The sequence below is a fragment of the Urocampus carinirostris genome, chromosome 16 (genome assembly GCF_059441175.1).
Source record: "Urocampus carinirostris isolate Australia breed hairy pipefish chromosome 16, RoL_Ucar_1.0, whole genome shotgun sequence".
Classification (NCBI taxonomy): Eukaryota; Metazoa; Chordata; class Actinopteri; order Syngnathiformes; family Syngnathidae; genus Urocampus; species Urocampus carinirostris.
In genome coordinates, this window is record NC_142364.1 from 37118063 (window position 1) to 37134177 (window position 16115).

At 37.4% G+C, this 16115-nt stretch overlaps 1 pseudogene across 1 annotated transcript; it reads left to right on the forward strand.

Moving 5' to 3' along the window:
• Positions 1–1069: 1069 nt before the first annotated feature.
• LOC148351245 (long-chain fatty acid transport protein 6-like) lies at positions 1070–14490 on the forward strand (annotated as a pseudogene). The gene is made up of 5 exons (XR_015853030.1): positions 1070–1626; positions 9876–10079; positions 12212–12370; positions 13367–13464; positions 13707–14490. The product of XR_015853030.1 is annotated as a long-chain fatty acid transport protein 6-like (transcript).
• Positions 14491–16115: the final 1625 nt, after the last annotated feature.

The following is a 16115-nucleotide window of genomic DNA, read 5'->3' on the forward strand; positions in this document are numbered from 1 at the left end:
TCATGGACCTGTGACCTTCATAGCCAGAGATAGAGGGGGAGGGGAGGGTGCATTTCTCGGCAGGCAAAAATACACCCCCTCTTAAAACAGGTTCAGTTGCATCCAGAGAGATGTGCTTTTCACTGTGAGGATATGGGCCCACCACTAGTAACCAGGGTAAATTGCATGGACCTGTGACCTTCATTGCCAGAGATAGATGGGGGGTGCATTTCTCACCAGGCAAAATGCACCCCATCGTAAAACAGGTTCAGTTGCATCCAGCAAGATGTGCTTTCCACTGTGAGGATATGGGCCCATCACTAGTAACCAGGGTAAATGTCATGGACCTGCGACCTTCATAGCCAGAGAAAGATGGGGGTGCATTTCTCGGCAGCCAGGCTGTTGCAGCCAGGCTGGTCCCTCCCACCAGCATTACTTACATTTATTAGGTTGACGTTGGAGCATTTGTACTAGAAAAAAATGACACCGTTGCTGTGACAATATTAGGCACACGATGATCTGTTAATTTAAGTCAAATACAAAATACAATTATCGACGTGTTACGTCTTCGTTTGACGGTGAGAAGAAATCAAACACGTTCGTCTCCCGTTTATCTGTTGATGATTTGACAGTTCGTTTCAGCATAATAAGCTTTATGGTAGAGTGCATAACAGTTTAAATATGAGCGATTTGACTCGAAAAAGGCAAAATAAACACGTTACCTGCTCAAAAGTGGTTTATATACGGCGTGCATTACCGTTCGATTACATTCACAACAAATACAAGACGGAATGGTTTAAGTTGTATTACAACCCTTCTCGACAATCTTAACAGCAATCAAGCATATTCACAATTTCGTTATGTAACATCTTTATTAGTGTCAATAGATCCGTCCGGTTTGAACAAATTTATTGACACTAATAACAGCGAACAAACAATGTGAGGTTTGAACAACCCTTCTCGACAATCTTAACAGCAAGCACATTCACAATTTCGTTACATGTTCGCCATTACACTCCCAAAAAGTGATATAAAAGTGAGATAAAACGAGGTAAAAGTGGTTATAGTAGCAGGAGTGACGTGTGCGCGCTCCCGCGACAGGGGATGCAATTCTCGGCAGGGATGCATTTCTCGGCATAACACCTGCACATAGAGACTTTCTGTTTTGCAACCATGCTCACTGCAGTCTTGACGAGTATTTTTGCAGCTTTACTCTCTCTTCTTCTCTATCAGAAAATATTTAATCCTTTTTTCTGGCTGGACTTGAAGTATTATTTTGAACTGCGGAGGTACGGAAAGTCTTTGAAAGCTCGCATGCGTCAAGGAATAGTCACATTTTGGACTGTTTTCTCCTCCAGGCGAGTACAAAAGCAAACAAAGTTTTTCTCGTTTTTGAGGGGCAAAAATGGACTGATAGGGATGTGAAATGAAGAAGTAACAAGTTTGCAAACGCATTCAGGGGGAATTGTTTAAAACAAGGAGACATTGTTGCTCTGTTCATATGCAACGAAGTGGACTTTGTGTGTGCCTGGCTGGGACTGTGCAAACTCGGATGTCAAGTAGCCTTTCACAACACCAACATTAAAGCCAAATCGCTGCTTTATTGCATTCGCAGTTGTGGGGCCAAGACTCTTGTTGTTGGCAAAGGTATTTTGACCTTCCTTTTACGTTGTTTTGGTTCGCAGAGCGGTTTTTTATCCGACGTTTAAAGGGACAGTGTGTACAGGAACACAATCAGTCAAGTTGAGTCAACACGCTGTGATGTCATGTGTCCTGAATTTCATGCTAATGAGTAAATGCAGACGAGTAGATTGCAACGCCAACATGCTACTCATTATATGCTAACAAGTAGATGCTATCGACAACATGCTAATGACCATATGCTAACAAGTTGAAAATAATGAAAACGTAGATGCTAAAATGTAGATGCTAACGACTACGTGCTGATACATTTATTCTAACGGCCATATGCTGACGAGTAGATGCTAACTACTTGCTTATGCATAAATGTTAGCGACTACATGCCAACGACCACATGCTAACGATCTCATCCTAACGACCACACGCTGAAGAGTACATGCTAATGACTACATGCTAAATGACCAGACTTTGGTTTAGTGCCTCCTGGTGGTAAAAAAAAGTTATTAAAAAAAAAAAATCGATAATTATTTAACTGATAAGCAAAATTATGCCCTGTGACTGGCTGGCAACCAGTTCTGGGTGTCCCCTGCGCACTGCCCGAAGATAGCTGGGATGGGCTCCGGCAACCCAGAGACCTTACTTAGGATAGACGGTACAGATAAGAGATGGATGAATGATAAGCAAAAATATATGAAGTATCATGTAAACATGCATTTTTAATAAAAACACTTTGCGATCAAGAAAGATGCATTTGTTTGACATCAGATGATCCTGACCTAAAGGGGGCTGATATGATTGGCTGCCTGTCATTTTGCTACCAAGGTTACCTGGTAATAACCTGTGGTTATTGTTCCTTCGTGTCTTTCCTTTTTTGTTTTACTTTTTTCATTTTCCCATCATTTTTTTTTCTTTTAGTTCTCCCATATTTTTCTCTCTTTTTGCCTTTTTCCTCCTCTTCTTTTTTTCATTTTTTGTGTGTGAAAAGCCAAGCAAAAAAGTGAGGGGAAATAACAACTTGTCCTGTCTCTTTTGAGTCTGCGTACTTTGTATTCTTCCTTGTGTTTTTTAGCGCTTGTTTTTAGTTGCACAACACTATCCACATACAGTGATCAAATATTATACACTACCTTTAAGGTTAAATTACTTATTCGACTTAGTTTTGGTTGAAAATGCACTAAAACTCTTCGTGCCACCCAAAACACAAGTAATAAATAACGGATCCCTTAATCACTTGGGTTGTAGGGGCACCACTTCCTGTGGTGTGCCTCGGGCAACTACAGCCTGGCGATGCCCATCCCTCTCCAGGCTGTTTTTTTTGGGTAGGGGCTTGCTGCCCCACATGAAATAGATAGTACTGGTTTCCATGTTGCTGTTTTTTTGGGTAGGGGCTTGCTGCCCCACATGAAATATATAGTACTGGTTTCCATGATTACCAGAAGCAGGGGAAGCCACCGTCCTCACTCCTGGTGGTAAAAAAAAGTTATTTAAAAAAAAAAAAAATCTTCGGCCAGGCTGTCATATCAGCCCCCTTTAGGTCAGGATCATCTGATGTTCTTCAGTGCAATGCATCATACCACTCTTCAGAGATGAGCCGGACCTCCGCATCGATGGGCAACGACATAAGATGATACTTGAATAATAAAATAAAAATAATAGACAATGTACAACAAAAGACAATTAAAATTAACCTTTATTTTGCTAATTTAATTTAGAAAATAATAAGATCAAGTAAAATGCAACTATGCATGAGGTTTACTTTTCACGGTTTCGCTACTTAATAGATTTGCATTGTACATCGTGTTCCGCATTCTGCTTATAAGTATCCCCGCTTATTATTACTTTACGGTAACAGTAGTCATTTGTAGGGGGAAATAACGTAAACACAGTAGTTTTATTTGTTCAACAAATGCTTGAGCCTTTATTCTTTGGTTGCATTGTATAATAAACGGTTTATTTTACGGATTTCGCCTATCACAGGATATTTTTAGAAGGTAACCCCCGCAATAAATAAAAGGATTAATATATATATATATATATATATATATATATATACACACACAGTATATATACACAGTATATATAATTCAAACATTATGCAGAAATTTAAGACAACAATGATTGGATGAAATAATAAATACAAGATATTAAAACAATGTATTATTACACTTAATGATAGTATATATTAATGCATTTAAACATCCAGACAATATGCAATATGTTTATGTTTCACTTCATCAAAAGGTTATTTTGAACAAAAAAAACAATTCCCACCTACTATATTTCACCTTTCTGGTCTGTTATTGAATGGGGACATATCTGCTATAGACCTAATCCGACGAGTATTTCCACTGTTCAGGTAACACAAGTGTTTAGAGCTGGGAATAACAATGCAATCATAATGTTTAATTTATATAACTAACATCAAGCCCAACCTTTGTTCTTCCAAAGTTGAAAATAAGCAAGCTATCATCTGTTAAATTGTCACCAATATATGTGGACTTACCATAGGGCAAATTTTTGGAATGTTACGAAGATTGAAAAAAGCTTTTTGAGTAATATTTGTAATGTGTAACCGAAAGTACAGGTTAGGGTTGAATGTGACACCTAAATTTGTGACCAAGTCACGTTGGGTGACATTATATTTGTCAATGTTCAGAGCAGTGTTTGAGAAAGTCACGGCATTAAAAACTATAGTTAACATTAAGTGACATCCATCTTTTTATCTCCACAACTTATTGCAGCATATTCTTCCATTGGAAGATACAGTTGAGTGTCATCTGCATGGCAAGGGAAACTGATATTATACTTGCGGATAATATCACCTAACCGAAGATTATAAATGCTGAAAAAGAACAGGGCCGAGTATTGAGCCCTGCAAAATGCCACAAGTAACATTATAAGGTTCAGAAGTCATATCACCGTATCTAACACTATTCGTCCTATCTGAGAGGTTAGCTCTTAACAATGAGAGGACAGTTCCTGAGAGTCCAGCCCATTTTTTCAGCCAATCTAGTAAGATACTATTGTGATACAGCAACACACAACTTATTGCAGCATATTCTTCCATTGGAAGATACAGTTGAGTGTCATCTGCATGGCAAGGGAAACTGATATTATACTTGCGGATAATATCACCTAACCGAAGATTATAAATGCTGAAAAAGAACAGGGCCGAGTATTGAGCCCTGCAAAATGCCACAAGTAACATTATAAGGTTCAGAAGTCATATCACCGTATCTAACACTATTCGTCCTATCTGAGAGGTTAGCTCTTAACAATGAGAGGACAGTTCCTGAGAGTCCAGTCCATTTTTTCAGCCAATCTAGTAAGATACTATTGTGATACAGCAACAGTCATGAAGCACTGAAGTCCATTGCTAGGAGAAGATGGTTGGTTATAGGGCTGCAACAACAAATCAATAACATTGATTAAAATCAATTATTGTGTTGGCATATAATTACCTCATCCATTCGTTTTGTTGCGTGTTTTATGTGCCACTAAGTCAATGCAAGTGCTTAGGATCTCAATGTAAAGTTGCAGGTTTGTAGTACAAACAATACAAAGTTAAAACAGTTCAATGGAAAAGAAAGTGTTGCAGAAATGCAGAGCAAAAAAAAACTGACTAATTATTTCAAGTAAAAAGAAAAACAATAATAATGTAATGTTTATCTTAACGCAAGGGGCAGATTCTTATACATTTGCACATTGGAAATAGGTATTATATCAGAATAATTAACCCCCCAAAAAACAAGGTGGTACGACATCAGTTTGAAAAGTGGGTTTATATTTTTGGGCGAATACAAATTTTGCCACCCATAAATTTTAATTTATTGCTCTTTCTTTGATTTTGTTTTCCGCTGATAATATGATTTTAGGATAAAGGGGGTAGGAAAAAAGTATCTTACACATTTGTAGTTGTAAAGCATACATTTGTATGTATTTTTGTGTATTGCTGTTGTAGACACATGTCTTTCTTTAGTTTTATATTCCAGAGTATTCTGTTGTGGACTATTTCTCTAGGTGTCCAAAACTTTAATATTAGAACACAGGAGGAAATTTAAAGTGTGTTTGGAAAAAAATCAGATTCCTCGATTAATTGAAAGAATAATCCACCGATTCATCGACTTAAAATAATCATTAGTTGCAGCTCTAGATGGTTACTTCAACCAGGGCTGTCTCAGTAGAGGAATTTACCCTGAATCCTGACTGCACAAATTCAAAAAGATTATTCCCAGACAAAGTTATTCAGCTATTGTGCAATGACTTTTTCAATTATTTTGGAAAGGAACATTGTTTGTCACAGTTATATAATTACATTCATTGATCTCAAAAAAGCTTTTGATACCACTAACCATAACATATTATACAATTAACTAGAAAAATATGGGATAAGGGGAAGTGTTATTTAACAAATTATTTAACCGGAAAGCAACAGTTTGTGAAGTTGGGTACATTGTTGTGCATACATGGACATTTCATGTGGTGTTCCCCAGGGGTCAGTATTAGGCTCCAAATTGATTATACTATATATATATAAATGCAAAGTAGCTAGGGGGTTCAAACTGGTCAATTTCGCACATGACACAAATATATTTTTTACAGGTGACACTATACAACAAGTTGGAACTGCTATAAATAAGGAAATTAGATAGATAAAATTATGGTTTGACTGTAACAAATTATCATTAAATGTGAGCAAAACTAAATTTATGTTATTTGGCGAAGGCACAGTGAACATGGAGGTACGAATAGAAATCGATGGAGTTGAAATTGAAAGGGTGCATGAAAACAAATTCCTTGTAGTTATAGTTGATGATAGGCTGGGTTGCAAAGCACACATCAAGCACATACAGTCCTAAGTTTCAAAAAGCATCGCTGTCATGTACAAAGTAAAACATATTGGATCATGATTCTCTTCGCAAACTCTACTGTTCACTTGTCTTGCCATACTTGCACTACTGCGCTGAGGTGTGGGTAAATAACGATAAAACTTCATTAAAGTCATTTGTTATACTGCAACAAAGATGGATGGGAGATGAGAGAAGGCAAAAACGGGTTATTTCCATTTAATATTCAGAACATATTTAGAAACTGGAAGGGTGTCTATTAGTTAAGAGAGAGAAAAAAAACTTCCAAAATCTTAAATGTAAGAACAACATTGACATTTTTCTGTATTTCAATAGTTAGTGTCAAACTATGGAACAATCTATGTGAGAACCTGAAATTAAAAATATCCATCAGTACAAGAAAAGGTACAAAATTATGATACTTAGTGGTTATAAAGGAGAATGAACATTTTCTGGGAACCTGTGTGTGCGTGTATATATACTGGACTGTCTCAGAAAATTAGAATATTGTGATAAAGTTCTTTATTTTCTGTAATGCAATTAAAAAAACAAAAATGTCATACATTCTGGATTCATTACACATCAACTGAACTATTTCAAGCCTTTTATTATTTCAATATTGCTGATTTTGGCTTACAGCTGAAAAAAACTCAAAAATCCTATCTCAAAATATTAGAATACTTCCTCAGACCAAGTAAAAAAATAATTTTATAACAGCAAAACTAAATCAAACATTTGAAAATGTCCATTGATGCACTCAGTACTTGGTTGGGAATCCTTTTGCACGGATTACTGCATCAATCCGGCGTGGCATGGAGGCAATCAGCCTGTGGCATTGCTGAGGTGTTATTGATGCCCAGGATGCTTCGATAGCGGCCTTCAGCTCATTTGCATTTGTAGGTCTGGTGTCTTTCATCTTCTTAACTATACCCCACAAATTCTCGATGGGGTTCAGGTCAGGGGAATTAGCAGGCCAATCAAGGACAGTGATGCCATGGTCAGTGCACCAGTTACTGGTGGTTTTGGCACTTTGGGCAGGTGCCAGATCATGCTGGAAAATGAAATCCTCATCTCCATAGAGCTTTTCAGCAGATGGAAGCATGTAGTGCTCTAAAATCTCTTGGTACACTGTTGCATTTACTCTGGACTTAATGAAACACAGTGGACCAACACCAGCAGCTGACATGGCTCCCCAAACCATTGCTGACTGTGGGAACTTCACACTGGATTTCAAGCAACTTGGATTTTGCTCCTCTCCAGCCTTTCTCCAGACTCTGGCGCCTTGACTTCCAAATGAAATGCAAAACTTGCTTTCGTCTGAAAAGAGGACTTTGGACCACTCTGCAACTGTCCAGTGCTTCTTCTCCATAGCCCAAGTCAGACGCTTCTTCCGTTGTCTTGAGTTCAGAAGTGGCTTGACCATGAGAATACGGCTATTGTAGCCCATTTCCCGGACACGTCTGTGAACTGTGGCTTTTGATACCTGGACTCCAGCTTCAGCCCACTGTCTTTGAAGCTCCCTCAAATTCTGGAAGCGGCTCTTCTTCACAATTTTGTTAAAGCTGCAGTCATCTCTCTTGGTTGTGCAGCGTTTCCGGCCACATTTTTCCCTTCCAACAGACTTTTTGTGGATATGCTTTGAAACTGCACTCTGTGAACAGCCTGCCCTTTGAGAAATTTATTTTTGTGTCTTACCCTCCTGATGGAGGGTATCAATGATGGTCCTCTGGACAGCAGACAGGTCAGCAGTCTTCCCCATACTTGTGATTTAGTTTACTGAACCAAGCTGAGTGTTTTTAAGGCTCAGGAAACCCTCGCAAGGTGTTTCGAGTTAATTAGATGATTCAGGTGATTAGTTGAATAGCCTACTTGTATACTTTTTCATGATATTCTAATATTTTGAGATAGGATTTTTGAGTTTTCTTAAGCTGTAAGCCAAATTCAGCAATATTAAAATAATAAAAGGCTTGAAATAGTTCAGTTGATGTGTAATGAATCCAGAATGTATGACATTTTTGTTTTTTTAATTGCATTACAGAAAATAAAGAACTTTATCACAATATTCTAATTTTCTGAGACAGTCCAGTATATATATATATATATATATATATATATACATACAGTATATATCAGATCAGATCAGATTTACTTTATTGACATTCGTATACACGTGTATACAGAACGGATGGTCGATACATCTGACCCGCACAGTTTCTTTGAACGTCAGCCGGGATAGATAAGATTAACCATGTCTTCGTCAGAATTTTAGCGCAGCAGTTCGTCATCTCGCGGTTCGATGCCACTTCCAGTTGTTAAATGGTCCAGTTTATTGTCCAGAGAGCGAACGTTGGAGAATGGATGGGAGAGGCGTTTAGCCTTTAGCCTAGCTGTTAGCCCGGCCGGACAACCTCGCTTCCTCGTCCGGCGGTCACGCCGCTGTCTTGGCACTCTGCTTCGCTGCTTTGTAGGCCGCTGGGTATTGTTGACATAGCAGTCCGTGGCTAATAAACACTCCCGAGTGGTCGTAGCACCGAGCGCTTGATGTCTGGATGATCGCATATCCAGCAAAAAAAAACTGCGATCGTATCTTAATCTGCAGTTCGAGCCGACTTTGTGCGCCGTCAAAACTGAGTCGAAGACTGGGTCTTATGGCCGACGTGTAAAAAACTGTTGCGAGCCGATGCAGCCGCAGCCGAACAGGGGCGCCGCCATGATGACAAATGCATATGGGTGTATATTTGTGAATATGTATGTGTATATGTATATTTAATGTATGTATGTAATATATATGAAATGTGGGGATTTGTATATTTAACCATGTGTATGTCAATATGTATGCATATATATATATATATATATATATATATACATATATATAATTTATCCATGTGAAAGTATACATATGGAATTTTATGAGTTTATATTCATGTCGGATTGCATTATATGCATGTATGTCGTTGTATATAAGTACATACATTTATTTGTTTTGTTTTTGTAGGGGTAAGAGATATTTAGCTATGCTCTTCTTACTCCTTTCTTAATATATCATTTGTTTTCTATTACTTCATTTTGTAGTTTTATGTAGCTTCCTCATTTTTCTTTTTTCCATTTTTCCATGTTTTCATTTCCCGATTGTTTTTTGACTATAATTTGGAAGCCTTGCACTGCTTCGAAAAAATAAATGACAACAACGACATAGGCTCTCCGGGTCAAGGTTGGGTCGTTTAAGAGTGGGTTTAATGACAGCTGACTTAAAAACCGCCAAACAACACCCGTGAAGAGCGATTTGTTGATATTTAAAACTGAAGGTGCAAGGATCCCATAAAAATCTTCAACCAGCAAGCTGAGAAAAGAGTATTTTTGCGCCTGACTGAAGTAATTATCTACTTACCACATGTGTCTTTTCAGGTTTGGATCATGTGGTGGAGGGCATAATGCCTGACCTGCAGAAAGACAAAGTAGTTGTCTTAGTTGCACGTCACTCTCCACTCCATGACAGTTTCATCAGTTTGCTGGACGTGGTTTAAAACATGTCAGAAGAAAATCAAAGTGAGCCTCCTAAAGTCGACATCATGTCAAACTTCCTCCTCATATTTACTTCAGGAACGACAGGTATTGCATGACTTTTACACACCGCCAAGGAAAAATAACAATTGATCTGTAAATACATCTTTACTAACTGTCTGATAACTCATTTAGTGCCATAACATATAAAGATGTTTTTAGAAGAATTGTCCCTAAGTGCCAAAATGTAAAAATATGTTTTTATTTTAAAGGTTGCTAGAGCAGGGGTCTCCAAGGTGCCCCCTGGAGGACAGTGGAGGTGCCCACAGACCTGTTCTTAAAATAACTCACCAGCCCTGGGTCATAGTGATTTTTTTACTAAAATTATTTTTTTTATTGGTTGACTGAGTCTATTGAACCTTACCTCCAAAAATAAACCTTGTAATCACATAGTAACAATATAATAACAATATGAGTTGTTATTTGAGAAATTAAAATCAATAAATTCCAGATAATAGGCTTCATCGACAAAAAAATCTATTCAAGTATTGATATTTATGTTTAAGGAATTTATTAGGGGAATCGAATTATGTTTTGAAGAAATGTATGGATTTTTTTTTGTATTGATTTATTTTACACGAAATACAAGCTAAATTTCACTTTCTGGGTTCTATAAAGAGAATGGGCAAATAATGTGCATTCTTTTTCTAGCTATCTATCTGGCTACCTTTTTTTAGCTTTGTAGCTAGCTGTCGTCCCACCCAGAGAATCGTCGGCTGCTCTCTGCCCAGTCTGGAGGACATTGCCTGCTCTCGCTACCTCAGCAGAGCAGAAAACATCATCATGGACTTTTCTCACCCCGGCCACCACCTCTTCGACCTGCTGCCTTCCGGCAAGCGCTACAGGTCACACAAAGCAAAAACAAACAGACTCAGAGACAGCTTCTTCCCCACAGCCATTACCACCCTAAACAGACACCGCACAAAAAAACTGAAAACTGTTGCAAAAAACTACCTCACACGAATGTAAAATGGTACTCACGTACATGCTGTCTGCACTATGTTTGTTCACTGCTCAAAACAGACACAGCACAAAAACCTGAAAACTTGTGCCAACACTACCTCATACGAATATAATGGTACTAATGTCTATGTTCTTGCACATGTCGACTGCACTACGTTTACTGCTCACCTTGCACAATGTCTGACCATTTCCTTTTTTCTGCACTATGTTGTCTATGTTTGCACCAATGCATATGCTGACTATTTTTTGCACTATGATGACTTTGCACCAAATGCAATATTGCACAACCCTTACGATACCAACGGCATCACGACAACACTGTATGTAACATCCCACATGCCGACATTTCTTGTGTAAATACCATGTAAATTATAACTATAGCCTTATCCCCCTTGTTTTATAACCTTATCTTCTCTGTTCCTTTATCTTCTTGGCTCATACCTCATTGTGAATGTGTAAAACTGGAGTGTCATGCCCAATTTCGTTGTCACAATATGTTAACCCATTTTGTAACAATGACAATAAAGGTATATTCTATTCTATTCTATTCTATTTTGGCTTTGGCAAGCTATCAAACTAGCATAACATACAATTGTAAACATTAGGGGACACACCGCACAAGCTCAGTAACCATGTGGCGTTATGTATTTATTATGTTATTGAGCAAATAACATCACATAGAAAAATGGATAGAATAGTCACTTTATATTGTTTTACTGTCGCACCTCGATTTGTCCAAACAGACAGAAGTCTTCATTTTTGAATTTGTTACAACTGTCCCTGTACTTATCAGCCATTTTCTCCATGTGGTTAGTAGCCAGTATGAAAAACCCCAGGATTGTAGCCAATAACGTATTAAATAATCACAGCCATGTGCCAGAAATGTCAAAATCTTTAGCATATTTGACATTAAATATAAAGGAGTAGGAAAGAAACAGTTTAAAATGTTGCCTGAAAATGTGTTTTTGACAATAAATTTGAGACAATGTCAAAGTATTGAATATCATGTGAAGTCAAAATGGAAAGAGGAGTATCCTTTTTCAGTGGCATCAATAAATCTCTCTTCCGATTGATCAAACGTTGACTGTTACGCCCGTACCAGGTCTCCCCTACATTGGTCTGCCTGTTATCAGAAATTGTCATTATTATTGATGCAGTATTTACAATTAAATGTATAGAAATTATATTATGATAAATAATGTCCCCTGCTTGGTTAGGTTTCCCAAAGGCAGCTCGTGTGGGTCATCTAAAGGTTGTTATGAGTATGGCATTCTTTGAGATGTGCGGCGCTACATCCAATTACATCATCTATATCACTCTTCCTCTTTACCACATGTCGGCTTCCCTACTAGGCATCGGGGGATGCATACAGCTTGGTAAGAACCTCTGAGAGGGTTAGTTTCGGACATTTGATAATGATTTTGTTGCCAAACTTCGGATTGATGTTGCTTACCGATGCTCACAGACTTGTTGTGATTGCTCAGACCCAAAGAAGCTTATAAGGAACATTTTCCCAATGCATGACCCATGAGAACGAGAGAGCAATGCAATTAAATAAAACGCAACAAGAGTGCGGGTTTATGTCTGTATAGCTGTAAACGCACATGCTAACTGCGAAAAGCTAATGTTGTCAGTGAGCGGTCTTGATCAGTCATTAGCATCTGGAATTTCTTGAATTTTAAATTTTATCTCGTATATCGGGCAAGATTTGTATTCAAAACTTGTTTCTTATTTCAGTATTCTTGTAACTTGAGCCACTAGTATGTAGAGGTATTACTTTTTTTGATTATGTACAATGTGTACTTTGTTTTTTTAAGTTAGAACTCCAATGTATTTATTTTACAATAATGATTTATGATTACCTACTAGTCTATACACGCTTTTCTAGTTATATTCTAATAATGTAATATGACCTAAGTGGCAGGATAACCCTGTTTTTTCCATCTCATATTTTGATACTTGCTGCCAAGTGAAGGTAACATCCCAGTTGCTTAGGCCTCATGTAATGGCCAATCATTGTTTTGCTTAAGAAAAGAGATAAATCATGTTTGGTCCTTACCCAAAAACTTCAATAAGAAAATTCACTTGAAACCAATGATCAGAATGTCAGCCTGTGAGATGGATTAGAGTTTGGGGATTTTCCTTCTTAAAATATATTATACAAAAGCTAAAATAATCCAAAAACTGTTCAGTGACTTAAGTGCCCAGGTAACATTATTGACATTTTCTTTTATTGTAAAATTTCACTTGAAGTTCATTTTTGTGTTGGTTTGTGTATGAAGAAGAAATCTGGCAATCCAATTAATTGGATCAGTTTGTATAGCAGCTACAAAAAAAACATAACAAAGCACACAATTTTGTGTCTTACACAGGTGGAAAGGTGAAAATGTTTCGACCATGGAGGTTTCCGAAGCGTTAGGACTTCTTGATTTTATCCAAAAGGCAAATGTTTATGGAGTCACTGTGCCAGGTATGGAGATTGAATTGGCGGGCGGTGCATTTCCCCCCTAGGACTTCAGTAATGCTACCTCTAAATCAATCCAACCCTCAAAAACAATTTTATGGCTATAAAACATTTACTGCAGCTGCACGTCTAAAAAAAACATCAATAATAACCTCATAAAATTGCAATATTATTTACAATATACTCACATTATACAAAAAAAATCATTTCATTTTATTACATTTTATTATGTTTTCCTTTCAATTTAGGACTGAAAAAGTCAATTGGACAGAAGCAGTGGACACGTGTATTTTCTTCTTCACTTTTTTTTTGTGATACTTCAGTTACCGCTCCCTAGCCAATCATAGTTTGTGAAACCACAGACGTTTCCTTATGCCATCAAGAAGACCCTGCTCCGCTAATTTGAAATCTGATTGAATTAAAAGCTTTACCGACAAGGGTGTTATGCCTCAGGGCCCGAGGAAACTGATTCGCAAGGCACAAGGGTAGGTTTCTGCCCTTGGCAACAAGGAATGGTTGATATGTGATTGGTTAAATGCCTAAACATAAAAGCACACATCTGGCATCAGCACAACCAAGGGAAAGCAATCAAAGGAAGCTGACATGTAGGATTTTTTAAATGACTCAGATATATTTAGGCCAGCAGAGAGGGCCTCCCAGGCCCTAACGGCCCACCATTGGGTGGTGGAGTTCATTGATAGGTTTCCTTACAGATCCTTACAGAAAATTAATGTAAGATTTTTTTTGTATGAGTCAGGGGGAAGATTTCCTCCAGCCATAGATTTAGACAATAATTTTACTTTGTGTGCACTCACTTTACAGCCATCTTACGGTGCTCTACTACAACTGTTGTTGAAAAGTCTGGATTTTTTAGGTCATTTGCAGGCGTTAGTCGCCAGAAGTAGTTGCCATGCAAAATGTTTTGGACAACAAATAAAAACTAAATATTGGGACACCAAAATGGTCTTGTATATTTATCGCAACGTCAATATCAATGACAATTATGAAAATCATTATCATCAAGCCCTACTAAAACAGAACAAAATAGAACAAACTTTTAAGATAAATTGTTGATTAGAAAATAGACTACAATATCAATGTGAGTCGTTTCACCCACAAGGTCTTTCATTTTTTCTTCATTTCTATATTGGCATGATTTTCTGTAAAAGGAACAAATAACCCAAAATGTTTTGACCCACTTGGGGTAATGATTCACAAAATAGTTTTTAATGTACTGTATTTATTCGGGTACACTGCGCACTACTGTATAATTCTATTTCTTGATTAAAAATGGGTAGATAAATTGGTCTCACTTTTTCGCAGCTAAAACGAAGCACTGTAAGATAGAAACATTGTTTACATGCAGCCAAGATTTGTATAACAACAAAACAATGAACACAATGCCAACATAATATTTACAATATATTTATTTAACGTTATTTAAAGTCCAATTTATTAACAAATACACTAAAGGCTTGTTTCCTATGTTTTTGTCTTTCAGGACAATTTTCTCTATTCTTTATCATTTATCTCTGGCACTGTAATTTTAAATCGTGTGATAGTCAGATAAAATCTAATGTCTTTTCTTGTATCTATATCATTGGTCAGGATTCGGGGCTCTCACTCCTGCAACCCAGGTTCTACTCCCGTTGCATTCAGTGTTTTGTAATTGTTGTCGGTGATATCTTTAAACTGATCAATCATTGCATAAATACGGTAATATTCTACCATAAGACCTCGTCGATAAAATGCGACCACGCAAAAAAATGTGGTATGCAGGAATAAATGCGGTATCGTGTGGGGGGGAAACGGTTGAATATGTGGTGTGAATCTTTAGCAATAAGATTTTGATTAATTTAAATTTTAGTTTTATTTTGTTTGGGTGGTATCAATTTTAGGGTATGAAGGATGTGTAGGCATGGCTGCAATTGTTTTAAAACCGGAGTACACATTCCAAGGTCCAAAGTTCTACTATCACTTAGTTGAAACCCTCCCAGCATATGCCTGGCCATGGTTTCTCAGAATACAGGTATGTCAGTCACTTTCTCAGACACAATTTTTATACATCTTTTTTATTCTATTTCTATTTTTTACATCAGATTTTTATATTATCTCATTTTTTTCAGCCTTCTCTGGATGTTACAGAGACTTTTTAGCAGCAGAAGGGCAAGCTGGTCCAGGAAGGATTTAACCCAGACACTACAAAAGATCAACTGTACTTCTTAAATACTTTTCAGAAGGACTATCTTACCCTCAACGTTTCACTTTACAAAGATATTTTGTTTGGAAAAGTCAAATTATAATAACTAAGAATATACCTGCCAACCCTGAGTAACTAAAAATCGAACAGGTCAAGCTTTTGGGAATTTTCTTAAAAACTGTAAAAATACTTACTGTATCCACCAACTATAGCAGCACTGAGGCTGTTGAACACTCCTTCCACTTATCCCATCCTTATCATTGAAGAACAGGAAAGGACTATACCAAACCCTCAGATAAAACATTTCAACCCTTCTATAAGCACCTTCCGGAGCCCTTCCTTTTTATTAAATCTCATAGGTTACAAAAGCATATCAGCAAAAAAGGGTGTGGAAATCAAACAACAGCAACACAATTGGCCAATGGTCACAAGTACGTAAACAGCGCATAGAAGTCAA